Source organism: Numida meleagris, chromosome 7 (genome assembly GCF_002078875.1).
Source record: "Numida meleagris isolate 19003 breed g44 Domestic line chromosome 7, NumMel1.0, whole genome shotgun sequence".
Lineage (NCBI taxonomy): Eukaryota > Metazoa > Chordata > Aves > Galliformes > Numididae > Numida > Numida meleagris.
This window is the reverse complement of record NC_034415.1, coordinates 29,615,306-29,624,660: the sequence shown is the minus strand read 5'-3', so window position 1 is coordinate 29,624,660 and position 9,355 is coordinate 29,615,306.

The following is a 9,355-nucleotide window of genomic DNA, read 5'->3' as shown; positions in this document are numbered from 1 at the left end:
GATTGTTCCAATTGTACCCGAGCTGCAGCTGTGGAAAGCAATCTGTTACGGCATCGTGCAGCCAGCTTACCTCACCTACCTGCTCGTGAGGGCAGGAGCTTCTCTGTTCTCGTCTACATTGCTCCCCCCTGTCCTGCTGCAGGACTTGCTCCTGTTGCTTGTACAGTTTCTGCAGAGATGCCCTTCGTGCTCTGCAAAGCGCTGTGATGACTGCAGTGCTTCTCAGAGGGGCTGCCTGGTACACAGCCCTGATGCCGTGGCAGAAAGGGATGCTCGGGGCTCCTTATCCTGCCTGGCAGTGCAGTGTGGGTGTAGCCATGGGAAGCAAGAAGCCCTGCTCTGTTCCCATTAGGGCTCGTTATCAGTGCTTACCTCCCCACAGCTGTGCCCAACCTGCTGATAGCTTCAGCACCGCGTGCCTGGTGCTGAGCAGGGGGTGCGACCGTGGGCAAAGGGTTGCAAAGTGGCTCTCAAACTTCAAAACTAAATTAAAAATGAAATAGAATCCTGTATTGATTGCTTTCACTTTATCTGTTGGATGTCCCTGCCATGAAAATATCATCCATCAAAGTGCTGAGATGAATGTAGCATTGGGTTAAATTCCAGGGTTTTTGGTTTCACCTCATTGGGATGTTTCCAGAGCTGGGTGGTCCTTTGCATGGATGAGAATTGCTGATTCTTTCCTAGCTTCTAAAGAAATAATCAAAGCCACTGGATCAGGATCTTTCTTACAAATATTTCTTTGTAGAACGCTGTTTCTGGGTAAGTCTTCCAACATAAGAAAGGAATTAACTTGTCACTGAGCTTATTAAATGATGGATGTTTTTAAAATGGATTTTGCCACTTAGTCACATTTGAAATATATATTGATGCCAAAGATCAAAATCTTTCTGAAATCTGAGGAGGAAAAAATCCATTTGGAAATTCACCTGTCAAACACTCACCCCGTGTGGCATCTCAAAGACTAACGAAATGTGGCTGGCTGTTAACACAGACGGGCCCGGGGGAGGCAGGAGCAGCCCCCTCTGGTTCTAGGCCTTTGGGCAGAACCTTCTGTTCTGGACTTGGAGAGCCAGGGGTTTGGCTGCAGTGCCCTGCATCTTGTAACTGACATCCAATGGGATATGCAAACTGATAATCGTCTGCTTGTTATGTTTCAGGCAGAAACACAAGTGACCTATTCAGGAGCTGTATAACATCTTACTCGGTGTCAATTCCTAATTAATGATAGTGAGAAGACAATTATAACAAGTTTTTCAAGAGGGAGAGGTGGAGGGTTTTGTTGTTTGGAAACCTCTGGCTAGGATCTGCTGCACAAAGAGAAGTGAGATGGGGTGTAAAACTGACAGCAGATACAGCTGGCTGTGTGACAGACAAACCGATTCACAGGTTCATCATACAGCTTGCTTAATTACCTTCCAGACAAAGTATTGTTTGGGATCCGAACAAAAATAAATCAGTGGCTATCGGAGCTGTTAACCCAGAGCACTTTACACTGGGTGATGCCGACCATAGGGCACAGAACCAGCCCAGCCCATGGCGTGCCACCTCGTGCCTGCACGGCGCTGGTGATGCACGGCAACACGTGCGAGCTGTGCTGCGTACCCAGCGCAGTGTGACAGCCCTCCACAATGTTTTCATTTAGAGCTATTGCATTTTTCCTACAAATGCTGATAAAGCTTTGATTCTTTTTTTTTTTTTTTTAATCAAATGCCTGTTTTTGTCGAAAATCAATTTCCATAATGTAGCGAGGCAGCTCTGCTTGTTGGACCCGCCTCTGGTTTCAGTCCGTTCTTCCCCCTGGATCACTCTGTGCTTTGCCTTTGGAAAAGGGATTCTGTCTTTCTGTGTCTTTGCAACGCTGGCTGTTGATAATCATCGCTGACTTTAGTACTTCATAAATACATTGCAGTGACTGTATTGAGCTCAGATCATCTACGTAGTCACAAATGGTAGATTTAAATGTCTCTTATCAAACAAGCTTTGGATTTATTCAACTGAACTGTTAACCAAATTTCAGCTTTTAACAACAATAATGGGAAAGGTAAGAGGCCTGGGTTTTCTCTGGCTATAAAAATCACAGTTAGAACTCTTTTCTTTTTTCTCACCGCTTTGCTTTGGTATTTACATTTTGCTTTTTTTAAGTAGTACAACACCCTAATTTAAGGGCTGACAACTTAATCATACGTGATTGATCTGCTTATTTTGGGTGAGTTACCAGAACGCAAACTGGAAAGCTATTCTTCTTGTGAGCGGAGGCGGCTCCTGCAGCACGGCAGCGCAGGATGTGGTGCTCCTGCAGCAAAGTCAGAACTGGCAGCGAGCAGCAACAAAGCCGTGCTCCTGCAGCAGCAGGGATGCCACCTCAGGGAAGGGCTGCAACTGACGGTTATGGAAGGTGCCCCGTAACAGATACAGAGCTTTTCTCAGCTTTGCTGCTTTACGTGTTCAATGGTGTCAAGGAGGTTCTTGATATTTGGTTGCTTAAACCCCAGCCATCTCTTCTTTAATGTTAGTGGGCAAAACACGCGTGACGCTGCTCGGCAGCAGCAGCACGGATGAGGTAGAGCTGCCCAGTTTGGGTGCCCAGTTCACCCTGCAGACGTGTCGCTGCTCATCCGTCCCATCTCACACATAGGATGATATTTGGGACACGGCTCTGTCTTCCTGCAGAGCCCCGGAACTCTGGGCACCGCACCTTGTGCTGAGGGAAGCAGCCCATGAAAAATGAACGAACTGACTCAAAATAGTCAAGGCTTGCCGCTCCAAGGCCTTGCAGAAGGCCTGGAACATGCTTCGTTACCCCGTTTGACCTTCCTTCTGGCTGTCACAAGCTGGGGAACAAAGCGTGTAACTTTCTTGATAAGCTGGGACAGGATGACTGTGTTTCTCACTGTAGATGTGCATGGGCTCACAGAGCTGGCCCAGCCCGTCACCTCCTCTGGCCTCCGTGTCCTTTGTTGTATGCACATTAATTTATCTTCTCCACTGGCATTAATAGCTTGTGGGTTTCCTAATGCTGTGGTGCCTTCAATTTGAATTTCAGAATGAACAACTCTGTACTCCTGTGTTGATAAGGCAGGAACCACGCACTGATTGTTGTACTTCTGCTCTGTCTTAACGTCTGGGAACTGAGTGTGAATGACACAGAGCTACTTGTGTAGGAGAGGTGTTATTCCAAGCCGCTCGACTAATTACTTACAAATGGTGAAAATTAGAATATCACTTCCCAGATCTTGCCCTGGGCAAACCCGCTTTCCCTAAACCTTCAGTGCTTTATTTCCTGGAGGTGCTCAGGTGCTGCTGCCCCTCATGGCAGCTGCTCGTTCTTCTACATTTCCATGCACAGGGAGGAGCCATAACCAGGATTTCTAGGATTTCAATTAAGCCTTGAAACGGAGTCCTAGATTCTAAATGCTACATTGTTCAGGTTGGTTCTCCTCTTGCTGACCTGTCAGTCTCCAACATCAGAGCCCTGTTTGCCTGCGGTAGGTAGAATATCTCTGTCTACATGCCAAAGAATCGTATTACTGCTCATAGATTGCCACAGTTTCCAATTTATTCTTAGCTAGGTTTAGCTCGCCTATGCATTAGAGGTTACTCCTTATGCCATAAGTTCATCCACCTACTGTGATGCTTCCCAAAATCACTTCTCGTGAAAACCTGTCATCCTTTTTTCATGCCAAGCAGGTTGAGTGAATGCTGAGTTTGAAAATACCTTCTAAATTGAGTTTGTGTGCCTATGAGAAAAAGGAAGTTGCCGCTAGTTCTGTATGTGAAGTGAGAAATCCCAAGTATAGAGGAGGAGCAGTGGTATTGAGGCTGCTGCTATAGTGCAGATTGCTGTACCGCGTTGTGTGTTCCCATTCTTTGAAATAGATGTGAAACATTTGGAAAGACTTAAGGAAAATTTAGACTAGAGTGATCCAAGGTCTGAAAAACATGTCTTTGAAAGCAAAGGTGAAGTGCTGATCGTTGCTTCCAAGTGGTTGCGTGGGAAAGGCCTCTGATGCCATCAAGGTTCTTTAACTAAAGGCATATCCACAGCTAATAGCAGGAGCAAAGCTGCCCCAGAAAAACACTGAAAGTGTTTGACATTTCCAATAGGAGTGACCTACCTAGAAGCATCTATCTTAGATTCTCAGACGTATACTTTTTGTTTGTTTATTTTTGATTAATATTTAATTTGTTTTTAAGCAAGCCTAGTTTTCCATTATTTTGCATTTCAGATCAAGTTTTTGGTGTCTAAGAAAGCTTAAGCTCGTGTTGCAGGTTATTTCTCAGGAGGAGCTCTGCTAGGAGTCGGTCTGGTTACTGAGCGTTACGACATTGGTGGAAGCATGCTGTCATTCAGACCTGTGTCTTCATGTCAAATGCGATTGAAATCCACGGATGAACCATTTCTAAAGGTGCTCATGGTAGAGGTGTGTGAAAATACAAGCGTATCTTGTGACATAAGTATCCTTCTCTTAAGAACTAAATGAAACCACTGTGGTAAAAAAAAAAATATATGCTGAACTTAAAGCTTCAAGTTGTGCCAGGGGAGATTTAGGCTGGACATTAGGAAACACTACTTTTCTGAAAGAGTGGTCAGGCGCTGGAATGGGCTGCCCAGGGAGGTGGTGGAGTCACCATCCCTGGAGGTGTTCAACATTTAGATATAGCGTTGAGAAACATGGTTTAGTGGGGTTATTGGTGGTAGGTGGATGGTTGGACTTGGTGATCTTGTAGGTCTTTTCCAACCTAGCTAATTCTGTGATTCTATGATTTAAAAGGTTTACACTTGATACAAAACACTTTGTGGTGCTATGGTCAGGTGAAATTGTTTTGCTGATATTTCAGTTTGAGCACGGCAGTGTTAAACCTTCTCAGCACATCGGCAGAGATGTTCACTTTTAGGATAATAATGTCTGTCTCGATCTTTTAAAGTTCCTCTGCTTGTAACTTTAGATTTATTGTCTAAAAATCTGCACAGGAGTGCTTTGTTGGCAGGTGTTACAGCAGCGATCGGGTTATTTGGAACAACTAAAAACGCTTTAACGATGCTGAAAAGCTTTTCCTCACACCATAGCCTTGCAAACAGATTGATTTATCTACATCACCCTCGGTGGTAGACCCCACGTTACATTCGAGTAAAATTTGTTCAGAGTATTTCTTCCGAATCGCTCTGCACGAGGCGCATGTTTGTGTGCACAAGCGTGCACGGGCAGATGAGTTATGTGCCAGAAATAAGAAGCGTGTGCGTTGGCAAGATGCACTTTTTTTGGTGTGTGAAGCTTATTTTGTAAGTCGACCATACGCTAACAGATTGTGTTTCATTTCTCGCGGTTATTTCAATTTATTTGGCAGATACCGTATCTTTTTAAAATGCCACATCGAGGATGGACTGTGAATATTCACAATGTGAACTGAAAGGCTTGCCCGGGACGGGTTAGATAAATCACGCTTTGTGGTGGGTATTCCGTGGCTTTGTTTGTTCTGCTGTTAAATCTCATACAAATTCCTCTTTGCTCAGAAGAATAATTGGTCTCTGATAACGTGACAATGGAATTCCAGTTCCTTCCTTGGCCATAAGCATAGCCAAAGTTGGGCTCATTTTCATTGTGTTATTCATGTGCATTTCCAAGAAACATCATAACTCCGTTCTTGCTCTTGAGTCTGAATGGAGCAGGTGTGTTTTCAGTTAATGGCACCGTGAGAAGCAGGGATTGATTTCTCAGGAAAGTGACCAACCTTCCAATGGCTGGATTGCATCCACCACAGCCTCTCCTTGGTGGCTCCGAAACCCCCCTCGTTAGGCAAAAAAAGTGACTGATATGCAAATATTGTTTCCTACGGACTCCAGCAGTGCTCTGATTTGAGCATCAATTATGGAAGTGCTATAAGGCACTTCTTTGTAACAGCACTTGGAGATTTACAAAGTCACTATCTGGAGATTCCTTGGGCTTTTAATCCTAATACCTGGGGAGAAAACATGCAATCCACACAGACTTCCCATCTGATAATTTATTAACGAGATTAAATGAGTAAGCTAAATTATACATGTAAATCAAATAGAGAACAGAGAGGGCTGATACGAAGTCAGCACGTTAATCAGGTTATCAAGTTGGGTTATGTGATACTCTGTGATCAGTGGCCTTTGTATTATCACTCAGAACAGAGGGGTAGGATCCCTTGCCGAGGGGATTACAGTGGTTCTGGGGGGGGGTTGTGCCCTGCCACCAACTCCACAGTGGGGATTGTATCGTCAGGCAAAGCATCCCGACACCGTGACCCCTCCTGCCCTGCACGTGCAGCCTGTCTGCCCGTCCCGCGAGGCGTGGGAGCTCTTCTCCCGGGGCTGAAACATCTGTGTGAGTGTCGGAGGTTACTTAGATAAAACGTTCCCTGGTGAGCAACGAGATCCTAACGCAGACGTGTGGTCGGGGCTGCTGAGCACAGATTCACAGGTTGCCCGTGCTTGTTAAGCTCTGACACGCAGCGCATCCCGTCTGCTCCGAGTTGTAAACTCTGGCTGTGATAGCGAGGGATCCCCGTGCAAGCTGCTGTAAAGCAGGGATGTCTCGCTTAGGAGATGTGATTGTGACCTGATAGTTTCAGCAACGGTGCTTGTGCACATCTCCTGCCTGCAAAATATAAAGGAAAAACCATGCTTTATTTGTAAGCTTGGAATACACCACATACAAAAGAGTATTTGTTTCATAAGGCGGCCTTCTGTTAGTAGCAAGGACACTTAAAAACAACATTGCACCTCCCTAATGCCCCAAATGCGTTTGCTCCTAAGCACTGTGTCGCGCTGCTCAAGTGAGCTGGGATTGCTGCACGCTCCTGCAGCGCACGCTCCACACTGGCCTGCTCTGGGAGCGGGGCTGAGCAGGGAGCAGCATGCCAGGTGCTGATCTTCAGCTGGTGCCCAGCGACCTCTCCGTGTGATGGTTCTCCGTGATCCGAGGAGTTCCAAGCAGTTAACCCACGTCCGTGCGTTTTTCATCCGCTTTCTGCAGAGTTCTTCTGTGCGAAGCTTCTCGTGGATATTGTCAAACTGCACTCACTTCTTCCTCTTAAAAATAGGAAAACGTAGGCCGACTGCGAGTTGACGGTAATATCTATGTATTTGGCATCAATATTAGCGAGCTTCTGTCATCTGGCAATTATTTCCATAGTATGCCATATGGCGAGGAAAATGTTTTCATTCACCCACATCCAACTGAAGTTCTTGATAGCCCTGTGCTGCATGCGCTGTGTCCGGCCCTATCTGCAGCGCTGCTTCAACCAGCCGGGCCCCAGGAGCCCACCTCCTCCTCCAGGTACAGTGCCCAGGGCTCAGCACAGCACCCTGAGCTCCGGGGATCTCTGTGCCTCCTTGAAGTGATTTGCAGGGCCCTGGGCCATCGCTGCTCTTCCTGCTGCCTCTCTGAATGCTAATGAAGAAATCGTTCCACCTCTTTTCTTCACCTTCCCCCATGCTGCTTGGTCTCCCTGCTCGAGTGATGGATGCCCAGTGGAGACGACTCGCACCTCATGGCCCCAGCGTGCAGCACCACTCACACGGCACGGCTGCGTGCTGCGGAGGGATCAGCCTGCTCAGACACAGAGCAGCAGCACGCGTGCCTGGTGCCCAAAAGAGGGGCGGCTGGAGCCACTGTTCCATGCACAGGCACCGTGAGCTCGTTCCTCCTTTGAGTGCTGTTTGTAACAAGCATTTTCTGATGCTAAATGTGGGCTGAGCTTGTTCCTCAGCCTGCTCTGGCAATTTAAAAACTCAGCTAAGGCAACTCAAGTCTCCAGATATTGGAGCCCGCAGGTTCTGGTGCTGGCAGGACTGTTCTCTGCTGCATGCAGGTGCTAGCTCAGGTGGCAGCACGCCGGTCTTCTTCCCGGGTGGGAAGCACAGGAAATAATTTTGTTGAGTACTTTATTGGGCGCTCCTGTACATAGTCACACTCGGGGCTATGCAGAAAATGGAAAATGCACTTTGAAAGCAAATGCTGGAATTTCCACAACGGTGTCAGCAAGAAACACCCACCTCGGTACCGTGACTCCTGAAATGATCTATCTGTGGAAGATAGACTTATTTAAAAAGATATCTCTGTTACTTCGGTACTTGACAAAACCATTAATTCCATTTTTCATACAAGGCTTAAAAACAAGAGGTAGATGTTTGAAAATAGGCACACAAACATTTTTTTGTTTGAAGATGTGGAAGTGGTGTTTGTATTTTCAGAGGCTGATTCCTTTCTCGGCTCCCCCTGCACCCAGCCCAGGAAATTCCAGACGCTGCTTTCTGCGTTCAACCTTCTCCACGCTGCGATGGGTGGCCCCGGCACCCAGCTCGAGGAGCTCTTTCACCACCACAAAGGGCTCTTTGGAATCGAAAGCTGACAGATCATCTGATGCCTCCTGTCGTTTGTTCCAGTTTTTGGCAACTTGAGATGCTTGTGAAGGATGCTGAGTGGTGGCTGGGTGCTTCTCGGGAGGCTTTGCATGGTGGTACAGTGCTCTTCTTATTTGTGCGACGTGTTCATGTTAGGAGAGAAAGGCAGAAAGCAGAAATACTAGAGAATATTGCCGGAGAAGGTTGGTACAGCAGGCTCAAAGCTTTTCAATTACAACTTGAGATCTAGGGTTACCTTTGGGAAGGCTTTATTCATTACCTGTCAGTTTCTAATGTTCTTTGGCCACTGTGGAACCGTTTCAAAATTCCGAGGAATTTGTGAATTTGGACACAAAATCGGACTGAGAATACAGAGTAGAGTGGGTAGGGGATTGCTTGTTTGCTCCGTTTTGTTGTTGCTTGGTTTGTTCATTTTTCCGAGTTTGTTTCCCAGAGTCCCCAAGGTGCCTGCCATCCTCAGGAGCAGGGCTTTGCTGGCAGGGATGGTGCTGGGGCGGCCCTCAGGTGGACAACCAGCTCCTGGGGATGGTGCTCGCCAAAGACAGCCAGCGGCTAGGTGGGAATACCGGAATACTTCCCAAAACGTATCTCAAAAGGAAATGTACGCATGGCAGTGGCCTGTCTGATCGTCACAGAGCTCTGTAAGAACACCGTGCCTGGGGCTGTCAGCAAAGCTAGAGGACAGACTGCCTTGACTGCCCAGGGCCGGGCATGCCCTGGGAACACCGCTGCCGTGGGTGCTGCTGGGAACCTTCCCCAGGCAGGGTGAAGCCGAGCAGGAGCAGAGCCGGCTTCCTCAGCGGCTCCAGCCATGTTGCAGTCAGCAGCCAGTGGTTGTGTGCAAGGAACTCCAAAGAAGGAAACCAACCTGGACTCAGCAGGAGTGGGAATGCAAAAGAACGTGCCTTGGCCTGAGCAGCAGTGCAGCACCACCGCTGTACCAGGAGGGGCTCCTGGGGG